Genomic DNA, 24,105 nt, shown 5'->3' with positions numbered 1-24,105 from the left:
TTTGAGAGAGAGAACGTGTGCCTGCATGAGGGTGGGGAGAGGGGGAGAGAATTCCAAGAGGTTCCTCCCCGCAGCAGGGAGCCCCACTTGGGGATCGAACCCAAGACCTTGAGGTCAAGACTTGAGCAGAAATTGAAAGACTGACCCTTAAATAACTGAGCCACCCAGGTGCCCCTTGGTTTTTATTTTCCTTTTTTTTTTTTTTTAAAGGTTTTATTTATTCATTCATGAGTCCCAGAGAGGGAGAGACAGAGAGGCAGAGACACAGGCAGAGACACAGGCAGAGGGAGAAGCAGACTCCATGCAAGGAGCCAGATGTGGGACTCCCCGGGTTTCCAGGATCACGCCCCGGGCCAAAGGCAGGCACTAAACCACTGAGCCACCCAGGGATCCCCCCTTGGTTTTTAAAACTGTAATTTTTTTTTAAACTGTAATTTTTTACTTCCTGGTTCTGTCTTGGTAAAGCAAAGCCTTATCATATTCCATTTCCTCATAAAATCTCCCACTGCACTCTTATTTGTCCAACCAGAAATGCTTAATAAGTATACTCATTGTTTACTAGGACATTTATCTTAAAGAACAGACAGAAAGTGAAAGAAGTCAGAGAAAGACAAATACCATAGGATTTCACTTATATGTGTAATCTAAAAGCCAAAACAAAGCAGAAACAGACCCATAAATATGGAGAACACACCAGTGGTTGCTAGAGGGATGGGGGTTGGGGACAGGCAAAAAGAAGTGGAGGGGGAGGTCCAGTTTTCCAGATATGGAATGAGAAAGTATAAAAGTATGGGATAAAAGGCCCAGCATAGGGAATACAGTCCACAGTATTACAATAGCGTTGTATGATAACAGATTATAGCTATACTTGTGGTGAGCACAGCAAATTTATAGAATTGTACAATTACTGTGTTGTCCACCTAAAACTAAACTAACATTGTGTATCAACTATATTTCAATTAAAACAAAAAAGGGGGATCCCTGGGTGGCTCAGTGGTTTAGTGCCTGACTTTGGCCCAGGGCGCGATCCTGGAGTCCCGGGATCGAGTCCCGCGTCGGGCTCCCGGCATGGAGCCTGCTTCTCCCTCTGCCTGTGTTTCTGCCTCTCTCTCTCAGTCTCTATGTCTATCATGAATAAATAAATTTTTAAAATCTTAAAAAAAAAAAAAAAAAGAAAAAGGACAGGCCTTCCTAAATTGATACCACTTAATACTTTCAGGGCCACACATTCCAAAGTTCTAGAGACAAGGGATTAACTGCTTCATACTTGTGAAAAGGTCTTCTGGGTTAATGCCAAGCAAATATAAAATTGCTAATATGTATACTAGAGAAGGCTTTGTGATTTGAATGGAATGAGGAAAGTCCACAATGACTTACCATCTTCAATATAAAATATGGTAAGGGATGTCTGGGTGGTTCAGTGGGTTAAGTGACAGACTGACTCTTGGTTTCTTGGTTTCTGTCAGGTCATGATCTCAGGTGGTTTTGCACAGTGGGAGTCTGCTTGAGATTCTCTCCCTCCACCCCTCCCTAGACTCACGCACGTGTGCTCTCGCTCAAAAAAACTAAATTGATTAATCAATCTTAAAAAAAAAAAAATGTCTATCCCACTGTGGGGGAATCTCTCTAAAACTGACCTATTCCCAGCCAAGGACCTGTACATCAACTTCAGGGTATTATTTCACTCCTTTTATTCTAGAGTTTTAGAATCTCCTGGGTTTTATTTAAAATTTGAAGGGTTCTGTTTCTATTAGGTTATATTTTATATAACCTACCATAGGGCAAAATAATCTGAGCCTTTTATTTTTACTTCAAGTCTTACTTACTTTATCTAGGCCTAAGAAATACACATTTTCCCAGTTGGAGAATGACAACTATGCCTCCTTGGAAGCCTGGATCTTCTATTACTTTTATGGCATAGGCAAGTAGCTTCAGCATGACTTGAGACATGGCCCAATGCTAGTTCTACCAAACTAAGAGCTCCTTAACAGTGGTATAGCTCAGCTCTGTCTTGTGTGTGCCAAATGTTCCAGGTCTTATCTAGCTAAAATCTAAGCCTCATGATTTAAATGTGAACCGGCAAAGTCAACCTGATTTTCTCAACCATTTTTACAATAAAAATTGCACTGCAGTCACCCAGACCAACCATTTCGTAATTCAAACGCCAAGCCAAATTCTTACTACATTCTCTCCACATGCTTGCAGCCTGGTAAAACCTCAGTTCCATCTTGCTTTCTGCCTTAGCATACCCTCCCTATTTCTTCATGGCCAGCCTGGAAATTTTGTAGTAACACAAGTTTTTAATTTTTCCTTTTGCTAAAGTTTCTCCAAAGTCTACTCTAATATCATTGCTTATGCCAGAAAAAAGTAATCAGTTTTAAGCTCCAAGATTCTGATCACCAGTTTCAACAGGTGTGTGGGAGGGAAGTGGTTCCCCCCCCCCATCACCAATTAAGTTTCTGACACCAGGTGGGTGTCCTACAATTCAACTTAATTCTGACACTATCCACCCAGAGAAGAGCATCACATTCCACAAGTTAAGGGATCAAGTCCCACCAAGAGTCCACTTCACTTTAGATGCCAAACTGCAATTCCAGATTGTTACCTATGCTTCTGACAAACCAGCTATAGATTGGAGATTGGAGATTCCAATGACTCCCACCTTGCGTTACAGATAAGGGCTTGGTCCTACAAGAATGCCCCCCTCACCCTACTTCAGATGTCTATAGCCAATCCAGGATGTTACTGATGCTTCTGAACTAATGGCTATAAATCAAAGGTTCCCATGACACCAGCCCTAGGTTCAATTAATTTGCTAGAGTGAGGGATGCCTGGATGACTCAGCAGTTGAGTGTCTGTATGCCTTTAGCTCAAGGCCTGATCTCTGAATCCCGGGATTGAGTCCCACATTAGGCTCCCTGCGTGGAGCCTGTTTCTCCCTCTGCTTGTGTCTCTGCCTCTCTCTGTGTGTCTTTCATAAATAAATAAATAAAATCTTTAAAAAAAATTTTTTTTTAAAGGACAAAACTCAAGAACAGCCAGATGAAGAGATGCATAGGGATGGGTATGGGTAAGAGGCACGGAATTTTTGTGCCTCTATCCAAATGTGCCATCCTCTCATATCTCCATTTGTTCACCAACCTGGAAGCTCTCTGAAGCCTCTCCCTTTTGGGTTTTCAAGGAGGCTTTATGATATAGATGGGATTAACTTAATCAATGACCACTGGTGATCTATTGAATCTCTAGTCCCTCTTTGCTCCCCAGAGATTAAGGGTGTGGGAGTAACTGAAAGTTCTAACCCTCCAATCATATGGTTGGTTCTCCTGGCAACCAGCCCCTATTCCTAGGTGCTTTCCAGAAGTCACCTGGAGACTTGTTCATGACAGAAGTCATTAACATTTACCCAGTTGTAGTGGAAAGAGGGCTTGTTATAAATAAGACACCAATTTCACCTTTATGGCTCTGAAGCAATAAAGTTTTAGGAAATATGGACAAAAGGCCAAATATTATGAAAAAAGATGCTCCTACTGCTCTTACTGCTCAGGAAATTCCAAGGATTTTGGGAGCTAGCTAGCTATGAGCCAGGAAACTTGGATGAAGATTAACGATAGAAGTATATTTTGGTCATCTGAATGACCAAACATATATATTTCTTATAAATCACAATACTGCAAGCTCATAAATATGCTCATTTGCTACTACTTCATGTACTACAACATAATTTAGAATTTATTAAATTAGGGATGCCAGAGGGGCTCAGCGGTTGGGCATCTGCCTTCGGCTCAGGGCGTGATGCCAGAATGGCGTCCTGCTTCAGGCTTCTTGCAGGAAGCCTGCTTCTCCCTCTGCCTGTGACTCTGCCTCTCTCTCTGTCTCTCATGAATAAATAAATAAAATCTTAAAAAAAAAAAGAATTTACTAAGTTAGAAAATGGTATTCAGACAGAACAGGTCTTGAGTTTTATACTTGACCTATCATTGGATTTTTAAAAAGGCATCAGTCAAATCAACAGTATAAACAAAATCATAATTATTTACAGTCTTGTCTCTCAATACAGTTCTTCTGAAATTTTAGTAAGATTTGTTAAAATACTAAACTCCTACATCATTCTTAACTATTAAGGTAGCGTCTCTAAGGCATTTGAAGAAAGCACAGAATGACTTGAGGGCTCTGTTTCACACAGAGCTTTCTAGAATCAATGGAAGAAGGGCTAATGGTTCAAATTAAAGAGGCAACCCAGGGTGACACTACTACAGGCTACTGAAGTTTGAGAGTCACTTCCTTCAGGACTTCTAACAAAGAATTCATATGGTAATATATAATATACAGTTGGCCTTGGAACAACAGAGTTTGGGGACATCAACCCCCAACACAGTCAAAAATTAATGTAAGGGGATCCCTGGGTGGCTCAGCAGTTTAGTGCCTGCCTTCGGCCCAGGGCGTGATCCTGGGGTCCCGAGATCAAGTCCCACATCGGGCTCCATGCAGGGTGCCTGCTTCTCCCTCTGTGTCTTTCATGAATATATAAATAAATAAAATCTTTTAAAAAAAATTGAGGGATCCCTGGGTGGCGCAGCGGTTTGGCGCCTGCCTTTGGCCCAGGGCGCGATCCCAGAGACCCGGGATCGAATCCCACGTCGGGCTCCCGGTGCATGGAGCCTGCTTCTCCCTCTGCCTGTGTCTCTGCCTCTCTCTCTATCTCTCTGTGACTATCATAAATAAATAAAAATTAAAAAAAAATTAAAAAAAAAATTAAAAAAATAAAAAAAAATTGATGTAAGTTTTAAAACTTGACTCCCCAAAGACTTAACTAATGATAGCCTACTGGTGACCAGAAGCCTTACTGATAACATAGTCTGTCAGTAACATATATTTTGTTAATGTATTATATACTGTATTCTTACAATCAAGAAAGCTAGAGAAAATGTTATTTTAAACTAATCATTAGGGATCCCTGGGTGGCGCAGTGGTTTGGCGCTTGCCTTTGGCCCAGGGCGCGATCCTGGAGACCCGGGATCGAATCCCACATCAGGCTCCCGGTGCATGGAGCCTGCTTCTCCCTCTGCCTATGTCTCTGCCTCTCTCTCTCTGTGACTATCATAAATAAATAAAAATTAAAAAAAATAAATAAATAAACTAATCATTAAAAAGAGAAAAGAGAGGGATCCCTGGGTGGCACAGCGGTTTGGCGCCTGCCTTTGGCCCAGGGCCCAATCCTGGAGACCCGGGATCGAATCCCACGTCGGGCTCCCGGTACATGGAGCCTGCTTCTCCCTCTACCTGTGTCTCTGCCTCTGCCTCTCTCTCTCTCTCCCTCTCTGTGTGACTATCATAAATAAAAAAAGAGAAAAGAGGGCAGCCCGGGTGGCTCGGTGGTTTACTGCCTGCCTTCGGCCCAGGGCCTGGTCCCGCGGTCCCGGGATAGAGTCCCACATCAGGCTCCCCGCGGGGAGCCTGCTTCTCCCTCTGACTGTGTCTCTGCCTCTCTCTGTGTCTCTCATGAATAAATAAATAAAACCTTTAAAAAAAAAAGAGAGAGAAAAGAGAAAATACATTTATAGTACCGTATTTATCAAAAGTGATCTATGTAAAAAGGGACCAGTGCAGTTTTTAAACATTTATTTATTTGAGAGAGAGAGAGTGTGTGCCTGCACAAGTAGGGGCAGGAGCAGTGGGAGAGGGAGAATCTCAAGCAGACCCCTCACTGAGTGAAGAGCCCAACCCAGGGCTCCAACCCACCACCCAGGAGATCATGCCCTGAGCAGAAATCATAAGTCAGACAAGTAACAGACTGGGCCACCCAGGCACTCCTACATATATTACAATACATATAATTACCTTATACACATAATGTAATTAATTGCTATTTCTCTAAATATACTCTGCAATTCAAACTTTTCACAAATACAAAAAGGCTTTCTTTCAATCACATTTAGTGAGGTTTCTATTTTTTGTTTTCATTTATATTTGTCTTCTAAGCATTTCATTTTTGACTTGCTGGAAACAGCTATTCTTTCTCAGCTCTTGTGTTTTGCCTCTTTTAGGTAAAATTTATGTTTTTTTTTTAGAAAAAATACAAATGATTTGTCAACTATATAGCATCAGTTTCTCCCTTCTTTTTATTTTTGGATTCTTTTCAGGACCTCTTGCTTCTTCTTGGGTTGATCTAGGTAATGCAGAGGACATCCCTGCTCCCGCTCTGTTCTTTGGTTTTCAGATTCGAGTAGCGGTTTGCAGAAATGTGTTGTTTGTGGCTGCATTGTTCACTTGGTTGGCTAGAGGGCTGGAGAAAAACTACATTGTTTCCAAATCAGCCAGTCTTTTCTGCTTTATCAAGTCCTTCAACAAATATAGGACTGTACACCAAAATAGCGATTTATAGTATCTTTTCAATGTGTACTAGGAATGCTAGTGTAACAGGTGGTATAACCAGGCTGTTCCAAGCCTAACATGGACACCAGATGCTTAAACAAAATAAAACCTGCATATGTGTCACAAAAAACATTATTGTATATGTAATATAACATTACAAAATGGCAAATAGAAGGAATTTTCCTTACATCTATCACCAAAACCAATGATCTCTATCATTTTTGTGTATTACCTTCCCGATTTTTCTTATGAATACTCCTTTAAAAAATGATAGAAATAGGGGCACCTGGGTGGCTCAGTTGGTTAAGCATCTGCTTTTGGCTCAAGTCATGATCCCAGGGAATGTGATGGAGCTCAGCAAGAAGCCTGCTTCTGCCCCTCTGTTTCTCAAATAAAATCTTTTAAAAAATTTTATAGAAATAATGTAACCAAATTAAGAATGTTTGGAAAATTAAGAAACAAAAACAACCCCTATAATGCTAAAATGTGATTGTGGTATATTGGCTAAAATGGATTGTGGTATATTGTGGCTAAAATGTAATTTTGATATATTTTCCACCAATCTTTTAAAATTCTATTTCCTTTACTTATTTTAAAAAATAGTTGATATGAATACATATCCATTTTTAAAATATTTATTCACTTCAGGGACAGCCCCGGTGGTGAAGCAGTTTAGTGCCGCCTGCAGCCCGGGGTGTGATCCTGGGGACCCGGGATCGAGTCCCACGTTGGGCTGCCTGCATGGAGCCTGCTTCTCCCTCTGCCTGTGTCTCTGCCCCCCCCCCCCTCTGAATAAATAGATAAATAAATCTTTAAAAAAAAAAAGACTAGGGATCCCTGGGTGGCGCAGCGGTTTGGCGCCTGCCTTTGGCCCAGGGCACGATCCTGGAAACCCGGAATCGAATCCCACGTCAGGCTCCCGGTGCATGGAGCCTGCTTCTCCCTCTGCCTATGTCTCTGCCTCTCTCTCTCTGTCTCTCTCTGGATGACTACATAAATAAATAATAATAAAAAAATTTAAAAAAAAAAAGACTAAAAAAAATATATATTGATTCACTTCAAAAAACATTCATTCATGCTATTTATTTTCTGTACCTTGCATTTTGTCACTTAAAATATCTTGCAAATGGGGACACATGGATAGTTCAGGTGGTTGAGTGGCCGACTCTTGGTTTAGGCTCCACACTCAGTGCTGAGTCTGCTTGTCCTTCTCCCTCTGCTCCTCCAGCCACTTGCTCACTTTCTCTCCCAAATATATAAAATCTTTAAGTTTTTATCTTTAGATTTTATTTATTTGAGAGAGAACAAGCTGGGAGAGGGGCAGAGGGAAAGGGAGAAGCAGGTTCCCTGCTCCATGCAGGGCTTGACCCTAGGACCCTGGGATCATGACCTGAACGGAAGGCAGACACTTAACAGACGAAGCCACCCAGTCACTCCTAAAAATATATATATATATATATATATATATATATATATATATATATATAATATCATATATACATATATAAATATAAAAATACATATAAATATAAAAATACATATAAATAAAAAAAGACAATCTTTTTCAACAAACTTTTTTGTTTGGGTTTTCTTCTTTTATTGAGGTATAAACTAATAATACAGTAATGTGGGTAAATTGCATTAAAGAGTATAGCTTGATGAATTTTTTTGGCTTGAAACATTGTTCTTTTTAAGTTTTTATTTAAATTCCAGTTAGTTAACATACAGTGTTATAGTCTCAGGTGTACAAAATAGAGATTCAGCAATTCTATACAACACCCAGTGCTCATCACAAGTGCCCTCCTTAATCCCCATCACCTATGTCACCCATCTCCCCACCGACTTCCCCTCTGGTAACCATCGAATCTGTTTCTTAGTTTGCCTTTTTCTCTTTGCTCGTCTGTTGTTTTTTTCTTTTTTAATCTGGCAACTATTGACTACTTGCTTCTTTTTTTTTCTTTTTAAGATTTCATTTATTTATTTATGAGAAACACACAGAGAGAGGCAGAGACACAGGCAGAGGGAGAAGCAGACTCCACGCAGGGAGCCTGATGCAGGACTCGATTCCGGAACTCCAGGATCACGCCCTAAGCCAAAGGCAGATGCTCAACCGCTGAGCCACTCAGGCGTCCCAAACTCGTTTGTTTCTTAAATTCCACCTATGAGTGAAATCATGGTATTTATCTTTTTCTGACATTTATTCTGCTTAGCATAATACTCTCTAGCTCCATCCATGTCGTTGTAAATGGCAAGATTTCATGCTTGATAAATTTTTACATACATATATTTGCCAGTTTTAACAATGTTAATTTGTTAATCATGTTTAACAATTTACCAGTTATCCTGTTAAGCACTGTTATAAGAACTACACAGGTATTAATTCCTTTAATCCTCATAATAAACCTGTAAGTTAGGCACTATTATCATCCCATTTTAGAGATGAGGTAACTCAGGCACAAACAGAGTAAGCATTTGGCCAAGGTCATATGGTTTGTAAACTCAGAGCCAGAATTCAAGATCCATGCAGTCATGCCCCAGCATCTGAACACTTAACATTCCTCTAACTACATGTAAAGATAATCATGGAAGTGGTTTAGCACAGTGTCTGACGCACACTAGTACGTGCTCAATAGCATCATCATTTTTACTATTATCATCACAGTTTCACTGAATCTGGGGTGCCATCAGTTGTAAGACACATCATTATTTTAAATGATACTAAGAAAGAAAACAGTCAATCATAATAATTGAAGACTATATTTAGTGTTGAGGACTCATTCCAATTTCAGGACACCTGGGTGGCTCAGTGGTTGAGTATTTGCTTAGGACATGATCCTGGAGTACTGGGACCAAGTCCTGTATTGGGCTCCCTGTGGGGAGCCTGCTTCTCCCTCTGCCTATATCTCTGCCTCTGCCTCTCTCTCTCTCTCTCTCTCTCTCATAAATAAATCTTAAAAAAAAAAAAAAAGACTTGTTCCAATTGCAAAGATCTGAAGATGTAAAAAAAAAAAATGTGCTTTGAAGAACGAATGAAATTCAGTATTGTATTTAGTGCTGTTTAATAGCTTTATACCATATATGTACTGAGGGCTGCTCCCTATTATTCAGTCCTGACTCCTTTGAACCATAAACCTGGGGGATCCCTGGGTGGCTCAGTGGTTTAGCACCTGCCTTCGGCCCAGGGCATGATCCTGGAGTCCTGGGGTCAAGTCCCGCATCAGGCTCCCCGCATTGAGCCTGCTTTTCCCTCTGCCTATGTCTCTTCCTCTATGTGTGTATGTGTGTGTGTGTGTGTGTGTCTCATGAATAAATAAGTAAACTCTTTAAAAAAAAAAACTGTATGAGCCATAAACATACATCTCCAACTGCCTACCTAATGTCTCCACGTGGATGCTCACAGATCCTCAAAAATCGTATGTCTAAAACATAGTTCTCAATGGCCTTTCCCATCTTGACATACAGCAACTCTATTCTCCCAACTTTTCAGGCCCCAAACCTTGGTGTCAACAAATTCTTTTCTTTTTTTTTAAGATTTTATTTATTTATTTGAAAGAGAAAGCACAAGCCAAGGTGGAAGGGTAGAGGAAGAGGGAGAAGCTGAGCAAGGAACCCCACTTGGGACTTGATCCCAGGACCCTGGGATCATGACCTGAGCCCAAGGCAGACACTCAACCACTGAGCCGCCCAAGCACCCTGGGTCTCTACCTTCTATATAAATCCAGAACTCAGCCTCTTCTCAGCACCTGCACTGCCAATACAACTATTCCACAGCATGGTGTGGCAAGGTCTGCTGGCTGCTCACCGACTCCACACTTTCCTCTTCTTCCTGGGCACACAGTCCTCAGCCTCTCTTGCAGGTAGGTGTGGCCATATGGAATGTGAGAACAAATTTCACATTACCATTTCCAGCCTGTCCGTGTAAACCTCCCAAGCATACTCTTATATGCTTTTCTCCCCTTGCAGCTTGCTATAACAGAAGTGGCTCCAAACCCTACTCCTAAGGATGACCTTAGTAGCCCCATGTCAAAGAAAGCAAGGCCTTAGTCAGCCTGGGTTTCTGAATGACAACATGGAGGGCTGTCCCCATGACCTGTTTACCCACACAGCATGGGAAGATAAGCAATAAAGAAATGTTTCCTCTTTGAACCAGTAGACGATGAGGAAAACGGTATCAGAGGATAGAAAGATGGAAAGAGTCTTGTTAAACAGCAGATGCTACCTATAAAAAAAAGAAGTAGGGCCAAGTGTCTCCAGAGCCTCCAGCTTTTGCAAAGGATATAGGAAAGCAATGTTAGTAGTGCGTATTGATGGTTCCTTGCTCTTTTAGCAAGGTGTTACAAGGAAGAAAAAAGTTCAGGCAAGAACTGGTTGGTTGAGTTGTAAAAACAAAATGAGAAATTTGGGGATACAAGATTAGAAAAGCTGACTGCGGGGGCGCCTGAGTGGCTCAGTCAGTTAAAAGCCTCCAACTCTTAATTTGGCTCCTGTCTTGGTCTCAGGGTGGTGAAATCAAGGCCCACATCCAGCTTCGCACTGGACATGGAGTCTGCGTGAGATTCTCTCTCTTCCTCTGCCTTTCCCTCTGCGCTCTCTCTTGCTCTTTAAAAAAAAGAAAGAAACAGAAGCTGACTGCTTCTGTATCCCAAATAATAAAAGACTGAAAAAGGCTTAGTGTCACAAAGGTGTAGAACAGCTCCATCATGATACTGTGACCCTGCCTATCTCCACGTAGGACACATAAACAGAACATCTACAGTCTCACCCAACTCATAGCAGAATCTTCTGTGATTCCTCCTGGAAGAAAGGGGTTAAGGACAAGGAGCTGCTACAGTGTTGCTTCTCCACCCCTAACTCAAGGGAGACTGCCACAGGGCTGTTTCTTATCCATCTCCCTAGTTTAGGGGGAGGGCAACTCTCTCTAGCTTCCCCCACTACCCCGCTAGGATCCAGCCACCAGCTTCCACGGCTTTCTATAAAACTGCTCGGCAGTAGTTTAGAGTTGGCTTCTCCACAGCACTATGGTGGTCTGTCATTTGGCATGTTCAGTGCTACCCTGTGTAAAACTCCGTAAACGGGACTCTGCCCTAAAGTGAAAATCAAATTGAAGTGAAATCAAATCAAATTGAAGAGGTGGTATCCTTCTCATCTAAGCCTGCTGTTTGAGATAGCATCAAGGGAGACACCACTAGTTTCAAAACGGAGCAGTACAGGAACAAGGAAGCAAATAAGTAAGGTAGCCATCACAACCACATCTAGGAAGAGAATGTGGGCAAGGTCTCAAACAGAGAGATCAGAGGCCTGCTAAGGTTTGGATGGAACTGATCACCAAGGAAGTCAAGATGTGGCCTGGAAAAGCTGCAAGGTTTAAAACAACCCTTGGGGGCACCTGGGTGGCTCAAGTCTGTTGGGTGTCTGCCTTCAGCTCAGGTCATGATCCCAGGGTCTTGGGACTGAGCTCCACATTAAGCTCTCTCCTCAGATGGAGGTCGGCTTCTAACCCTCTCCCTCTACCCCTCCCCTGCTCATGCTCTCTCTCTCTCTCTCTCTCAAATAAACAAAATCTTTTTTTAAAAAAATTAGGTAAAACAACCCTTGAGCAAGAAGCGATCTGGGAAAGCGGAGTCTCCAGTCCCCATCATTAACTCACTTCTATCATTTCCTTCTTGCCGCCCTCACGCTCTCCATGCCAACCAGGCTCCTTATCATTCCTTGAACATGATAAAGCACATTCCCATCTCAGATCCTTGGCCTCTGCTGGTTCCTTCTTGTCCCTGAAACAAATTTCTTTTCAGATATTTATGAAGTATTTCACATTTATAGATTTCACATATTTATAAGGACATCAGGGATGGGAGTACTAAGCACACAGAAGGTAGCTGAGAGACTGTAGGTTTCTCCCTAAAGCTCCCACTCCGACAGGCACCAGGTTCACCAGAAGCCAGGCAGAACCTAACTGCCCTGCCACCTACTCATGCAAGGACCTCAGGGCCTCCACGAAGTGCACCAAATGATTTCCAGGAGTTGCTAAGGGCTGTCACCGTGTGCCCAGGAACAAGTCCCATCCAACAGTCTCCATGAGACTCTACTCTCGGCTGGATATCAGACACTGCAGCCACTCTGAGGACTCCCTGAGGGTATTGGTACCTCCAGCTTGATTACAGTAGTTCCACCTTGGTGGCCCCTTAGGGAGTAGGGTGCAGAAAATGCCTTCCTCTCTGTGGTGTGGTAGGGTGAACGGCACTCTCACCCAGGTTATCTTCTGCTGAGGGAGCCCAGAGCAGTGCCAGATGGGAAATGCAGGATAAGGCAACTCTACTGAGTCCTGTAGTAAGAGCACTGGCACCTTCCTAGTACGCTTGTCTTCAAAGTGTTCTGAAACACAATTTCCAATGTGTGGGGGGCCACGTTCCCCCACACCAAACAATTCTGACACTATCTACCTGGAAAGAGTATCAGATTCTACAGGTTAAGGACTCAGTCCTACAAGGCTGCTACTGTCCCACACCCCATACACACACACCTCACTTTAGACACCAAACGCAAGTTGTTGCTTGTGCTTCTGACCAACTGGCTGTAGATAGGAGGTTCCAATGACCACCTCCTTGGTAACTCAATTCAAACACCAGCAGCAAGTCTATGTTGACCTGTACTTCTGACTGGCTAGGTTCCAATGACCTACTCCTTGGGTTCAGTTCATTTGCTAGAGTGGCTCACAGAACTCAGAGAAACATTTTACTTACTAGATTATTGATTTATTATAAAAAGATAAATCAGGAACAGCCAGATGGAAGAGATGCATAGGGTCAGGTCCAGGGAAAGGATGAGGCGCTTCCATTCTCTCTTCAGAAGCACCAGTCTCTCCACAACTCCACAGGCTCACCAACCCGGAAATTCTCTGAACCCAATCCTTTTAGTTTAAATCTATGGCCAATAGTGATGGATTCAATCCCCCTCCCACCCATTAGAGGAGTGGGACTGAAATTTCCAACCTTCTGATCACAAGGTTGGTTCCCAAGGCAACCAGCCCCCTTCCTTAGGTGCTGGCCAGGTCACTCATTAACATAACAAAAGACACCTTTAAGGCTCTCAATGCTGAGGAAATTCCAAAGGTTTTAGGAGTTTGGTGCCAGAAATGGGACAAGACCAAACATATTCCTTTTTTTTTTTTTAAGATTTTATTTATTTATTCATGAGAGAGACACACACACACACAGAGAGAGAGAGGCAGAGACACAGGCAGAGGGAGAAACAGGCTCCATGCAGGGAGCCTGACGTGGGACTCGATCCTGGGTCTCCAGGATCAGGCCCTGGGCTGAAGGAGGCGCTAAACCACTGAGCTACCTGGGCTGCCCACATATTTCTTATTATAAACCACAGTATCACAGCCCACCCTGGTCTTCGAACGCGGATCCCTAACAGCAAAACAATCATAAAAGTCAAAAGATATGGCACATTACTAGAATCTCATTCAGTGATTAATAACTATCCAGTCCAGCATCATATGGAGGAAGAGCAGTCCCCCTCCCAGGGGGTTGGCCACTCAGGTTTGCAGGCTTCCAGTAGATCCCATCAGGTTCCAAAACCAAGAGTGGGCTCAGCAACATATGGCTTCACCCTCTCAAGCATCTGGTATACTCAAGCTAAGAAATAATAGCATCTCCTGCTCTGAGCCTCTTTGGACATGTCAATGTAACATCCCATGCATAGATTTCCCTCATTCTATAACCCACATATTCATTCCCTTACCCTTCAGCTACTATTTTCCTTCCCTCCATTTATATCCAAACCTTTCCACCTCTGAAGGAACATTGGGTTTGGCCACTGTGCTGGTGTAGATTGCAAGCAGCAAAACTAGTCTAGCAAGTCCCTCCCGCTCAGTTCAGTTCTAGTCAGATAAGCTAAGGTTACTAGTTAGTGGGCTATCTGCACCACCAGGCAATAGAGCTGAATTCGCTGTTAGCCCCAATTTCGCCAGAAGGGGCAAAGACCCATCCTGCCTCATTGGGACCTTAGGAATTCTGACACAGGGGATCCCTGGGTGGCGCAGCGGTTTGGCGCCTGCCTTTGGCCCAGGGCACGATCCTGGAGACCCGGGATCGAATCCCACGTCGGGCTCCCGGTGAATGGAGCCTGCTTCTCCCTCTGCCTGTGTCTCTGCCTCTCTCTCTCTCTCTGTGTGTGACTATCATAAATAAATAAAAATTAAAAAAAAAAAAAAAAAGGAATTCTGACACAGGGTTAAAAATACACAGTTGCAAGTTTCTTGCTTGAGAATCCAGCCCTGGTAGTCCTGGGTCCTTTGACCACTGCATCAAGCAGAGAAAAAAAAAAAAAAAAAAAGTTGAGGCAATGTGGAAAAGAATGAGCACCTTCCCACACACCCTCTTCCCCGGATCCAATGGGAAAACAGAGGAATCTATGCAGGGGGACATTCCTGTAGTCCCCATCATGTTCATTCTGAGTGTGAGAACACACTCATGAAGGCCTGAAAGCTAGCCCCCTTTGTGTGCTTCTCTCCCCCTTGCCCACCCTGACCCCCAGCCCCTTTAAGACAACCACTATTTAACTGCCCCATCCATTCTCTATCAAACTGGTACTCAGGAGGATATCCCTGTCCCATGTTGGACATTATCAGCTATAAAGTATATTCCTCCCTCTGAAGAAATGCCGATGGACTGTCCAAAGCGGTGCAGTATCCTCAGTTCTGGGTCTTTCACAGCCCTCGAGCATCTGCCCCTCCCACTGGGTAAGCAAAGCCCAATCTAGAGTCAGTGACTCCTGCTGTCAGGACCTACTGGAAGCCCCCAGTACTTCCAGTATCAAGTCTCACTTGCCCACTATGTTAAGGCCTTTCCCACCAGGGAATCTGCCACAGAGCCATCTGCAGTCTCTGTCTCCCTTGCTAACAGAACAATTCTTACTGACATTTTGTACCTCAGAAGGTGCCAGAGGAACAGGTCTGGAACCAGCCCATCTCTGCTTTGCTACAGACCCCCAGTGTCCACTCATCCCCAGCCAGGTGGTTACCTCAAGGGAGCACATGGGGAGATCTGCTAGTTTCTTCCAACCACCTTCCAAACCTGGAAGGGAGTTCTTCTGATGGGCATTGGCATGTTCTACTTTAATGCACCCCTCAAATTTCCAGAGGGCTATGCCCTACTTGGGCATCCCTTTAATAGACCATGTTTCTGCCGCCCTCCTGCTGACCATAAGCCCAGGCCACTGGCCACTGCCCGTGAGTCAGTAAAGAGTCAAACATACAGGCTTTTTATCACGGTTCAATTCTTCCATCGCTGAGAGCAAAACAGCATGCAATTCAGACCACTGAGCTGACTGGCTTTTACCTTTTTTGCTCAGAATGGAAGCCTTCCAAGTAAGATGTTGTCCATTCCCCATGGAACTTGCATCCACAGATCAGGCAGCTCTTTGTCCATCAGTTGAGAGCTATTTACAGGGCACTGACCAAGTGACAAGAGAATCCAACAAGCTCCTCACACAGTTCCAGAGTCCATCCTAGGGGAAAAGGGCTCCCTGCTTGTGAGGAAGCTCCTCCTCGCATTCCCAGGCACTGCTATTCCCGTTAAGGTGTTTCTCGAACATCATTCTAGACATTATGGGTATTTCAGGTTTCAAGATCGTGTATGCCCTTCAGCTTCAATTAATAACATCCCATAGCAAGGTTATAAATGACCTTCAAAATTCTCCTCTCCAAAGTCCCAGTAGTGGTCACTGGGAGGCGCTCACAGGCTCTTGCCATAAACCCCAGTGTACACTCTTACAAAGCACTATTGCCAGAATTGGTCTCCACCAACATTCCAGCTTCTACCCTCCGCTGTGGGCTCAGGCATCTTACTGGTTCCCATTTAGCACATCCAGTTAATACTGCTTGAAGGGCAGACATACATGCCTTCTGTTACAATACTAGGTAGGGGAAGCATTCCCCTGTCAGATACAATGTCCACCCCTTGTCATTCCCTAATATTTTGCCTTTTAACCATCAGGTAAAAGAAACGCAAGCCCTTCCCAAAAAGGCTATTCAAATGTACAAATTCTCCTACAAACTTTTACCATGATTCCATGGACTCACGTTCCTAGCTGCAGCCTGTCAGGACTTCATCAACAGGTTATGGTTTTACAACCAGGCAAAGGAAGTGCTCCTCAGCCACATTTAATATCCATTCCCATAAAACATTCAGGTAAAGTTAACATGATTTCTTCAGAGAACACCAGCTTCAGTATATCAACTTTCATAATCCTATCAAACCCTATATTTTTACATTCTGTCAGTCTAATTGTAGCAGGAGTCAGGGCTTTACCGATGGGTTTTGGTACCCTAGTTCATGGGACTCCTGTATGAAGAAGTCCAGGGAAACTTCTCTGACCATTTTACCTACTCTTGTGCTATACAGGCTTTGAATCTCCAGTGAGGTGTTTAAGCCAAGGGACGCTGGCCCTTTTGTCCATCTTTATCTTGATTAATCTGCCTAACTGCTTGCCCAAGCAGTTGCTGGTCAGGGACCTCATTGTACTTTTTGCCTTCCGCCTTGTGAAATTTCTCCCAAACAGGGTAACATAAAGCAAAATTGTTTGGGGCCCTTTAATGCTGGGGTAGTAACGGGTCCATTTGGCCCGATCAACCTTAGGTAGTGCTGTTATTAAAACCTTTGTCTTAGAGATCCCTGAGTGGCTCAGCGGATTGGCGCCTGCCTTTGGCCCAGGCGTGATCCTGGGGTCCTGGGATCAATCAGATTGAGCCCAGAGTCGGGCTCCCTGCGTGAAGCCTGCTTCTCCCTCTGCCTGTGTCTCTGCCTCTCTCTCTCTCTCTCTCATGAATAAATAAAATCTTAAAAAGAAATAAAACCTTTGTCTTAACCCCATCAATGTCTGTTTTATTCATCCTATTTCTTTTAAGAAAAAATCCTTATGCAATTTATATATACAGAACAACAACAACAACAACAAAAAACCAGTTCACCCATGTCTTAATAATCATCTAAAAATTTCCACCTGGCTGGGACGAGTCCCCTTTCTCTTTTCCTCTTTGTTTCACTCCTATTGATACTCACTTTAGTCACCATATTTCTTAATAACTTCAAAATTTTCCACCTGGTTCGGAAACGTCCCTAGACTTTCTCCATTTGCTTGTTAATTAACCTAAGGTTTCTATTAGCATCTGTAAGACCCCTGAGGGGAAGCTGAGGCAGCAAATTCGATGAGGCTTCCCGAGCTGTTTTTTGGTTCTGCAGCAATGAGGTTCGGTGAGGCGCTCCTGTGAAAGGGGCCCCCTCAACCATAGCATTTACCATGACCCGAGTAATGGGCCTTTGGGGCGGGTTAATATCTCGCTTGTCATAAAGCCAGTCCCCACGCCTTGCAAAGGAAGCTTATCAGCTGCTCCATCGGGGTGTTGCACTTGGCATTCATGTGGGGGTTAAGTACAGTCCCCTTTCCAAGGATTAACAAGGCTTAGGGTGGCTTTTATCCAGTCCACCGGGCTGGCTGTTCCTGGGGAATGTCTGGATCACATACAGCCACCTGCGAGTGTTCCAGAGCGATCTGTGGGTCCCGCCTCAACCCGAACCTGCTGTTCCACAGGCGGCATTCAGACCAAACACACCGCCCCCAATCAGTTACTCCCCCAATCCGGCTCAGGAAGGCTTCCTCAGGAAGCTGAGGATACTGATTAGACAAAATGAAAACAAGGCTTTCACACTCTATCCCCCTAGTTTCAAAAGTTCCTTGGTTTTGCCCTTCCCCCACAGTGACTTTTACCTTAGGGGGGCAGCTTTGAGGCTAACGGCCAAAGCTCAGACTCACTGAAATCGGAGTTCGGACTGGCACCAAAGTCCGACTGAGCGGTCCCTTTTAGTTTAGCCATTACAGATAACAACAATGACCAAAGGATTGAATATTTTGCCTTTTTCTCATTAGTATGCACTTCCTTATTCGAAATACCTGGGAGTTGGGTCCATCTTTAATAACTGAATGCAACATAGTTGCTGCTCCATTCCTGGAGTAACCACATGATCACCCAGGAATCAAGAGGTTCCTCATCCCCCCCTACCTCCGCTTCATCCTTTCTCTTCCCAAACCACATACTTCCGTGAGCCAAGGACGCATCTAGCAAGTCCCAATTCACTGACCACCAACTTTTTGGAGTTCCTGGACCCAAATCCAAAGTTGGGGGAAGGGCTTTCCACACAATACCAGGCAATTTTGGGACCAGCAGAGTCCAAGAATTCAACTCAATTCCAATACCACCTACCTGGAGTCAGTATCAGATTAGCCACGTTAGGAGTTCAGTCCTAGAAGACGGTTTCTCCACCCCCAGCCACCCTACTCTAACTTCAGAAGCCAGTCACAAGCCCAGGCTGTTACCTGTGCTTCTGACCAACCAGCAACAGATTGGAGGTTCCAACGACCATCTCCTTGGGTTCCATTAATTTGCTATTGTGGCTTACAGAACTCGGAGAAACATCTTACTTACTAGATCACCGGTGTATTAGAAAAGGATATAACCCAGAAACAGCTAGATGGAAGAGATGCACAGGGCAAGGTATGGGGTAAGGACGAGGGGTTTCCATGCCTTCTCCAAGCCCGTCACTCTGCCTGAAACCAGGTGTTTGACAACCTGCAAGCTCTGTCCTTTGGGGTTTTTATGGAGGCTTCATTACATAGTCATGATTGATTTAATCATTGGCCATTGGTAATTGATTCAATCTCCAGCCCCTCTCCTCCCGGGAGGTCAGGGGGTGGGACTCAAAGTTCTAACCCTTTATTCCTACTTGGTTCCCCTGGCAACCAGCCCCCAGCCTTAGGTACAGCCCAAATGTCACCATTAACATAACAAAAGACACCTTTGTTGCTCTCATCACTTAGGAAATTCCAAGGGTTTTAGCTCTATGCCCGAAATGAAAGGGAAGCCAAATATATATTTCTTATTACCAATCACAGTATTACAGCTTGTAAGTTGCAACTTCCTTTTGAAGGACATATTTTTAACACCTAATTCAAGTTGTAAATATGTATTCTCTCAGACCCAGCATTTCTTGTACTCTGCATTAACTCTAGAGAAACAGGGCAGCCCTGGTGGCGCAGCGGTTTAGTGCTGCCTGCAGCCTGGGGTGTGATCCTGGAGACCTGGGATCGAGTCCCATGTCGGGCTCCCTGCATGGAGCCTACTTCTCCCTCTGCCTGTGTCTCTGCCTCTCTATCTCTTTAAATAAATAATCCAAAAAAAAAAAAAAACCCTCTAGAAAAACATTCCTAAACAGGTAGAAAGATGCCGGGACATGAAGATTAATCATGGAATGTGGGTAAGAGTGAACATATGGCAAGAGTGCAATAAACAATGGCATATGCTCTCCTAATAAGGAATATTAGGCAGCAGGTGAAAAGCATGAGATGAGGATGAGGACGCTGGGTGCCTGAAACCATTAAGCATCTGCCTTCGCCTCAAGTCATGATCTCAAGGGTCCTGGGATCCAGCCGCTAGTCAGCTTCTCCCTCTGCCCCTCCCACCAAGTAAATAAATAAACATTTTAAAAGAAAGAGGTGGCTCGATGTATCATCATATGCAAAAAGATATATATACTATGCAAAAAAAATTTTTGAACCCACACATAATGCCATGTGTGTTTTAATAATACATGTAGAAAAGCATATGTAAATGATAACCGGTAATACTGGCTGCCTCTGGGCAGCAGGAGAGAAGAGAAAGGAATCAGAACTGGGGCTGGTGACTGAGAGGATTTCAGCCTTTTCTTAATAACTGTCCTTCAAGGACAATTAACGCTTCTGTAATTAGAAATTAATGTTTTATAAAGGGCATCTGGCTGCATAGCAAAATTGTCCAGCCGCCCCCACCTTATCACTTTAATGCACACTGGCGCAACTTCCAATTGGTAGCGCCTGAATTACTTTGCCTAAGGGCTTTCTCTTGCCACTGGAACCTGCTTAGCTGCTGGAGTTGGCTCTGCTACCCTGTGGCAGACCAGAAATGCTGGGGAATGAGCCCCCTGAACGCAGCCCTCAACCAATGACTAATGGGAGTCCGTGTACCTTTCATCAGGGACCAATTGGGACGTAGAAAGCACATTTGTTATTCGAAAAGACAGGATTTACTATTTAAAAAACGAACAAAACAAAACAACAAAAACGTTAACTAGGCATAAAGTTAAGGAGCTAACTCAAGCGGTGAAAAGAGAACTCTTAAGGTATCGTAAAGAAAGTAATAGAAGGAAGCTGCTACCAGCCCCAGCGCTGGGGTACAAAGGAGAAAATGGAATTGTTAAACTTAGAAGACTGGAGGAAGGGCTCCGTGGAAACTGGGACCCAGACCTCTGAGGAGGGGGTGCTACTCACCTCATGCTGGTGCTGCTGATCGGGGTGGGATGAAGCTCGTTCTGTGAATCCTAGAAAACTGCAAGCCGGATTCCGCTGGAGACAAGGAAAGGCGCTGCTGGGGCGGCGGTGAAGAAATGTTCTGGGGGAATGCTGACAGCAGCAGGAAGCTGACAGAAGGGAACAAGGAAGAACAGAAAGGAGTTTAAGTTGCTACGTCCTCCTCCCGCCTTGCAGTCTCCCTCTATCGCCCCCTATAGGCAGAGTCTCGCAGGAAGCAGCGGGCCAAGCAGAAACGTGGGTGGTAGCTTCCCATCTCCTGAATCAAAGGGTTGAGTATAGAAGGGTGAGTGTGAAGCTTAATAACTTAATACCATGCGGAAAAATAGAGAATAGTTTAGTGAGTTCCAGTTTATCTGTCACTCAGCTTCAAGAGTTATTACTATTTTGGCTTTCTTGCTTCATTTATTTCCCTCCATACTTTTCCCCTGGAGTATTTTAAAGCAAATGACATAATTTCACCCATAAATACTTAAGTGTCTAATAGGATACAGACTTTAGGAACATAATTCCATTATCATACATAATATAATTAACACTAATTCCTTAATATAATCGAATACTCAGTCTGTATTCAAATTTTCCCAGTTGTCTCAAAAATGGCTTTTTACAGTTGGTTTGTTTGAATCAAGACCCAAACAATGTCCAGGTATGGTTTCTGTCAGTATATCTCTTAATTCTCTCTTAATCTATAATCCTTTCTTCCCCCTTCCCTGTTTCCTGTATATTATTTCAATTCACCAGAAAAACATCATTTGTCCTGTGGAATGTCTCATATTCTAAATTTTTCTAGTTGAATCCTACTGGTATCATTTAACATGTTCCTCTGTCCCCTTTATTTTCTGTAAGTGGGTAGTTACATCTGGAGCCTTGGCTAGATTCAGGTTCAATTTTTTGGCAAGGATATTTCATAGCATTCTGTGTACTTCCTATTACCCCTCATTGGAAGGCACTATGGTCATTTTTAAAAATTGAGGTAAAATTATTAAGTTGAGGTATACTTTACCCAAAATTAAATACACAGAAACTAAGTAAACAGCTTGAGGACTATTTACAGACTATACATCCATGTAACCACTGCTCAGATCAAGATATTGAAGCATTTCCATAATCCAGGCCATTCCTTCATAAATGGTGATTTTCCTTTAAGAGCTTGAATTCTTTTTTAATGAAGAACTTTCTCATCAATTCTGACTGCTCTGAAATACAGTCAGGCAGGATAAGTGTTTGATTTTTTTCCCTTTGTTAATTTTATGATTCATAAGTTGATGTCCTAGCAGCCTCCAAAAAGTGACCAATGAGGTTTTATTTTTTAGTATCAGAATGAACTCATGGAGTTCTACAATATTTGATGTATAAATGTGTATATTACTTTGCAGTCATTAGGCATTTTCATGCTTAAAGTGTTCTATCTGGGGCCAGTAAGAACCCCTTAAAAAGTTGGTTCCTTAATCCTTTAATACCACCCTGTAGTCTTTAATTTCTAGTAAATCAGGATATTCCAGCTTCACCTTTTACATTTCCAGCCTCAGAATTGAAATCAGTTCTTTCCCTAAGGAGCTCTGCATGTTTGTTTGTTTTATTTTTTTTAATATTTTATTTATTTATTCATGAGAGACAGCGAGAGAGGCAGAGACGCAGGCAGAGGGAGAAGCAGGCAGAGGGAGAAGCAGGCTCCCTGCAGGGAGCCCGACGTGGGACTAGATCCCAGGTCTCCAGGATCACACCCTGGGCTGAACGCGGCACTAAACCGCTGAGCCACCAGGGCTGCCCCTGTTTGTTTATTTGTTTGTTTGTTTGAAATTATATTTAGTCACCATAATCTGGATGCTGGGTATTTATTGCTATTATGTTGTCATTTCTTTTAGGTCTTTTAAGTGCACCGAGCTAGGAAAGACATATTTCTTAGAAAAAGAAAAATAAACTATAAATTCATACTGCTATTTTCAATCTAAATGAAAGATTAAAGGATTTTTAGTTTCTTTGATTCTGTATTTATCTCTTTTCTCTCATGTATAAAATCTTGATTCTTAATGATATTAACATAATGACTGATTCGCTTGATTCTACTATATAGATAGAGGAGCATCAGGGTAACACTATCAATATTATTGCTGACAATTAGACCACCGAATGCCATTTCAGATTTATTTGCAGTTCTTCTTGTCCTTAGGATCTAACTCACTAGAGATATACTATAAAAATACTATGTTTCCAAGTCACTTGGAATAATTATTCTCTGTGTAGTTTTGATGGCAAAACTTGATATATACTTGAGTTCATTTGTTTCTGTTTGTCTTCAATGTCCAAGAATGAGATTCAGTTTTTAAATTATTTTAAACAATCTTATGGTTCCAACATGTATTAGCGGCTGCCTAGCAAATTAAATCAAACTTAAAATAACAAGTATTTATTATCTCACAGTTTCTGTCAGAAATCTGGAATGGCTTAGCTGGGTGGTTCTAGTTCAGGGTCTCTCATGAAATAAAGTCAAGATGTCTGTTAGGGCTGCAGTCATCTCAGGGTTTAACTGGGGCTGGGCATCTGCTTCCAAGATGGTTCACCCACGTGACTGCTGGCAGACCTCAGATCCTCACCATGTGGCAACTGGCTTCCCCCAGAACAAGTGGTCCAAGAGAAAGAAAGAATAAAACAGAAGCCACATTGTCCTTTAGAGTCCAATCTTGGAAGTTATATACTATCACTGATGCCAAATTCTACTGGTCACACAGACAAACTCTGCTACAGTGTCAAGGGAACTTCACAAGGATGTAAATACCAGGAGGTGGGAATCTTTGGGGGCCATCTTTTACTCAAAACAAAATTATGAAACAAGATATATTCAGAGAGGTCTAGCTGCCATCTTTGTACTTTCCACATTCCTTGCCTCCTCCTTTAGGAAACCACTTTTGTTAGTCCTTGTTTTACTTTCCATTGTTTCCCTTTGAAAAATATCAGAAAATACATACCTATATTTATATTCCCTACCATACAACTTTTCTGCACCTTGCCTTTTTTCAGTTAACACCATATTCTACAGATAACCTTAAAAAAAGCACAGAGATCTTCCTCACTCCATTTTACAGCTTCATTTAACTTCATTATACAAATATACTATAGTTTAAATAACATTTTAATGGCTTCATTAATTACTAATTCTTCTCCAAATTTTGGACATCTAAGCTGCTTATAATTTTCATCATTATAAATAATGCTGCAACAAATATCTTTGTATGTACAGGTTTCTCTGGATGTAGGATTTTTTTTTTTAAGATTTATTTCTTTATTTTTGAGAGAGTGAGAGTGAAGGGCAGGGGCAGAGAGAGAGGA

The 24,105-nt window shown here is 42.9% G+C and overlaps 1 protein-coding gene across 1 annotated transcript in view; it reads right to left on the bottom strand.

The window, feature by feature from the left end:
• USP9X (ubiquitin specific peptidase 9 X-linked) overlaps window positions 1–24,105 on the bottom strand; it is a 487,376-nt gene that overhangs the window by 157,185 nt on the left and 306,086 nt on the right. The window contains exon 4 of the mRNA XM_041740837.1: window positions 20,737–20,885. The gene's annotated coding sequence lies outside the window, so the exon portion shown is untranslated. The remainder of the gene's footprint in view (window positions 1–20,736; window positions 20,886–24,105) is intronic.

Source organism: Vulpes lagopus, chromosome X (genome assembly GCF_018345385.1).
Source record: "Vulpes lagopus strain Blue_001 chromosome X, ASM1834538v1, whole genome shotgun sequence".
Classification (NCBI taxonomy): Eukaryota; Metazoa; Chordata; class Mammalia; order Carnivora; family Canidae; genus Vulpes; species Vulpes lagopus.
This window is presented reverse-complemented; position numbering and strand designations above follow the sequence as displayed.